The sequence below is a fragment of the Akebia trifoliata genome, chromosome 11, assembly GCF_017979445.1.
Source record: "Akebia trifoliata isolate Shusen 1 chromosome 11, ASM1797944v1, whole genome shotgun sequence".
In the NCBI taxonomy this organism is placed as follows: domain Eukaryota; kingdom Viridiplantae; phylum Streptophyta; class Magnoliopsida; order Ranunculales; family Lardizabalaceae; genus Akebia; species Akebia trifoliata.
This window is the reverse complement of record NC_141385.1, coordinates 16,676,679-16,681,562: the sequence shown is the minus strand read 5'-3', so window position 1 is coordinate 16,681,562 and position 4,884 is coordinate 16,676,679.

The following is a 4,884-nucleotide window of genomic DNA, read 5'->3' as shown; positions in this document are numbered from 1 at the left end:
AAACAATGCTAGTAAGGTTAAAAAACTACCATCAAAAGCTACAGAGATACTTTAATAATGAAGTTCGTCACAGATAGTTCAAAGAAGGAGAGTTAGTACTACGCAGAGTATTCCAGAATACAAGAGTTGAAAAATAGGAAATTAGGTCCAAACTGGGAAGGACATTATAAAGTGATAAAAGTTGGCCCAAAAAGGGTCTACTATTTGTCCACTATGTCTAGTCAAGAGTTACCAAGACCTTGGAACACATGTAATTTCAACAAATATTATAAATAAAAGAAAGTTCTTTTGATTGTGTGTGGCCTATGCAAGTAAATAACTAAGTTGGGCCCCTTTGAGGGTCAAGTATTCGTGACCATGTTATGTCTTAACTGGTAGAGCATTAAGTTGGGCCCATTTGGGGGTCAGGTCTTCTTGATCACGCTCTGTCCTAACTAGTAGAGCATTGAGCTGGGCCCATTTGGGGGTCAAGTCTTCGTGACCACGCTTTGTCCTGAGTAGTAGAGCATTGAGTTGGGCCCTTTTAGGGGTCAGGTCTTCGGGACCATGTTTTATCTTGAGTGGTAGAGCATTGGGTCAAGGTCTTAGTGACCTTGTTTTGTTTTGATTGGAAGAGCATGGAGTTAGGCCTTATTGCCTAAGTAAAGTAAGATCAACTTGTGTGGCTTAGGGTCTTGAGTGACCTCTACTGTCCTGAGTAGAAGTAAATGGTAATGCATTTGTCATGTTAGAAAGGTACTATCTAAGGTAGAAAAAAACCTTAGATAACACTTGGGGGGAAGAAGCAGGACGCAAATATCAGAATAAATATCGCTTGAATAAGTGTAAGATTTTTCAGACGAAAAGTTTTTGTAATTGTACTATAATGGTTCAACCAAAAGTAAATTATAGTGGAGTACAAGACTTTTCTAGGATGGAAAATTTTTGATTATGGAAAAAATTTGATTAAATGCACAGTAATGGGTCAATTAAGTGAAAATAAGAATAAGATCTTGAAATGCAAGATTTTTCATGTGGAAAAAGATTTCATTAATAATCAAAATTGATTACATAAACAAAGTCCCAAAAATGGGAGACTACATAAGAAAATAAAAAAATAACAATAGTAGAGGAAAGACATTCAAACTTCAGCAGTATGGGTCTAATTAGTAGGAGGAGGCAAGTCTTCAGTAGGGCTGGAGCGGTCGACCAGCTCGGCTTAATCAAGATCAATGACATGATCAGGGGCATAGATTTGATTAGGAGCATTGGCTTGAGTAAAGACTAGTAGACCTTCCTCGTCTAGTTCAATGGAGCTGTTCACTCGTATCTACCCATCCGTATTGGGTAGTCCACATTAGTAGAGTGAACATGGACTTCTTTATCCCCCTTTTCTTCTTTATCGTCTCCATACTAAAGTCGAGCAGCCTCAAAGCCTTCATATTAAGCCTTGGTGGATCTTTCTTCCGTGACCTAGGAGTAATGAGCAAGTCAGCAGCTTCTTAGTCTCTACTTCATCTTTCTTGGCATTATTTGCCCTTATTTCTGCCCGTACTGATTTGAGTTGAATCGCCAAAGCAAAATTGATAACTTCCAAAAGCTGCTTAGAGTTAGCTTTGAAGGAGTCCAGTTTGAGGTCTTGTCGCTTCACCTTTTCTTGGAGGTCTGCCAGTTCTACGTGCCTCCTTTGTATCCTCTCCTTGTAGCTAGCAAGCTCCTGTTGAATATAGGCTTGGGAGCTCACTAGCTTTTTATTCTCGTCTTCAGAGGTCTCATTTGCCTTGGTAAACTCAGCCAAATTCACCTCCAAATCCTCCTTGGTCTCCTTAGTAACATGATTAAGAGAGGCCAACTTGCCCTAAGTAGAACTAGCTTCTCTTCATATTCTTTGGTCAGGACGGTCACTTGGTTATGAGCTTCACACCATTTAAAGAAAGCCAAGGATCCATAATTGTTGGCTTGCAAAGAAGAAAATAGTTAGAAGAACTGATAAGACGTGAAACAAGTGGATTAAGTGTAAGGGAGATAGTTATCTAGTAGAGGCCTCAGGCGAATTTCCCAAAGGTCAGATCAAGGTCAACAATCTCCATGTCCTTAGGAAGAATGGAGTAAAAGAACAGATAGGCAACGGTCATTAGGTTCTTCACCCCACTATCTTTGTTGTTGACCAAGCCAATACTCGTAGTGAAGTTTTGTCAAAAGATGTTGTTCTCATGCCCTACTTAGAGGAGAACCTCGCTTCCTAGCCAACGGAAGGCTAGATCCTCAAAGGGGGTCTTATAGTCGGAGGGGCCTTCCAATTTTAGTCCCTCTAGGGGAGAAGGGCACCTCTTCCTGAGCCTATGCCTTTTGCGCTGCTAAAGCTTGGAAGCAGGACTGGTCTCCTTGTTGGTGTCGGAGTTCTGTACCACCTAGGCAGGGGCCCCTTCAGGCAATTCAATAGGAGCAACCTGATCGTTGTGGACCAGTGCCAACTGCTTAACCACAACAGCCCGAGTGGTATCATGAGAACCTAGATTCTTCTTCTTCTTTTTCTTTTTCTACTGGCCAAAAGATGGGTTAGCCTTGGCAAAAAGAGGAGGGGAAAGGGAAAAGTTAAAGAGGTAGATGTTCATGGTATTAGAAGAGGGATTTGGCATAGAGGAAAAGGGGAGTGAAGGAGCGGGAAGGTAAAATGATGATCTCTAGGATTTGTTTAGCCTAATTAACAGAAGCATGTCATGCAGGTAATCGAGATAGGAGAGAAAAGAACCAATAGGTCTACTTTTTTTTTATCATTCCTTCGATCATTCTCGTTTGTACTTCTACTACCACCTTTTTCCTCTCTCCGAAGACTCTATGCTGCTCTTTCCTAGCCTTTGCAACAGAAAGAATAAAAGAATCTACAAAAAGAGCCAAAATCAGATCATACTAACTTGCACAACCATGATGTAATAAAAGCAAACATTAATATGAGCTAGAGGCATAGCTTACCCTGGAAGGTCTGAGGAACCCTAAATCCTTCACGAGAAATCCTAGAGCCTAACTCCCAGTCCCTAGATATGATTAGGGGTCTTTGTACCACTCGTTCTCAGCATTAGGAAAAGATGATACCAATACAACAGCTACACTTTTGGAGAACAACGAGTAGTATCCAGGGCACTGAAGAATGGTCTTCAGATTATATTAAGAAAGGAAGTCATTGGGGATTATCCTCAATTACTCTACCTTCTCTACTAGGCGGTAAAAATTGCCTAACATCTGACTAGGTGCCTTATCAAGTTTGCTCAACACCTTTCTGATGAAGAGAGAGAGAAAAAAGCTTAGGCCAACTTTAATTTGGTCGACATAAACTAAAATATCTCCTTGATGACATTTATCAGGTCTGTTAAGGTCTTCGTAAAATAGTTATAGAGAGGGAGATTAAAAAGTCCTTACGAAATCGAACAATATTGATAGCCATTGAAGAAATGAAAATTACAAAGAGTAAAAAGTGAGATGGGGAAAAATTACCTCAGATTGAGAAAGGTAAAAATGACTTGAAATCTGAAAAACTTCAAAAACACTAGAGGATGACTACACAAAGGAAGAAGAATAATAGAAAGAGAATGTGATGGAGGACTTCTTATTTATAGTAGGGAAAAATGAGTATATATGCCTAAGGATGTCGCCCCTTCAAGCCTAACCGTCGCAGCCTTTGGGTTTAGTGAAGGCGATAGTGGGACACATGTACGACTTTAGATGAGAGACGTTTCATTTCAACCATTTAAATAATTCAAAACAACGCTACATTTAATGTGATGATACGTTAATGATAGAGGTAATGATGGAAGATAATGAAAACCAATCAGAAGAGAAACACATGTCTCAAGAATACGGCTAGACTTCGTGTCTCCTCAAGATAGGGTAAATGTAGAAGGTAATAATGGTGCATTATCTAGATCGTACACATGTCCAAGCTGATTAAGTTTTCCTTGAGTGAGCGAATAAATTCAGTCCTGCCTAGCAGTAGGGTAGACCTAGTTAGTAGGGTTTAACCTAGTTGATAGGGCAGGACAGCGCAGATGGAAACCTAGTCTGCTTGGCAGGGTAGGCTTGATCCAAAGATCTCCATAATTTCGCAATACACCATATTGAGTCCTGAGATTCGGAAAAGATCTCTTAGAGATCTTGAACTCAACCTTAGAGATTTATATTTTTTTAGGATCCTTGGAATCAGGGGATTCACCGTAATCAAATTTCGATTAAGGGGGAAACCCTGATTCAAAGGAATGATCTATAAATAAAGGAATTAATGAAGGAAAAAAGGGTTCGAATTTTTTGCTTCTTGACTATTATTTTCTCTACAACTCTAACTCTAGCGTCGGAGGATTATTGGTAGGTACCACATTGGTGCTTACAGGAAAGACAGGAGAGTTACTTTAGTTCTGTAGAGGATAATCAATCAAGTTATCTCTAGATACTTCCTCTACACCTATAAAACCAAAACCAATCCAGTCATTAAAACATTAATGTATAAACAAGAATCATGGAGCATGGAGGCTTGTTGTAACTAAATGTAGTGGCACAAAATTGAATCACTAGATTAGAAAAAGCCAACAATAATTACCAACAAAATATCAAATTAGGGTTTTATCTATTAAAAAAAATTATTAAAACCAGTAAAATAGATTCTTGGAAAAAAAAATCTAAAAAGATCTTGAAATTTCACAATATGATTGAGATTTTCTGATATGCATTATTAGGATTTTAATCCAAACATGAAAGTTTTACCCTTTTTGATTCAAAGAAGGTAGTAAGGTTCAAAAGCTAAAAACAAAAAACGTAATTTTTGGGGATCAAGAGATGTTGATTGTGTTCATAGCCATCCATTAACGAAATTCTAATTTCAAGAGACAATTTAGGGAAGATTAACATGTTAATACC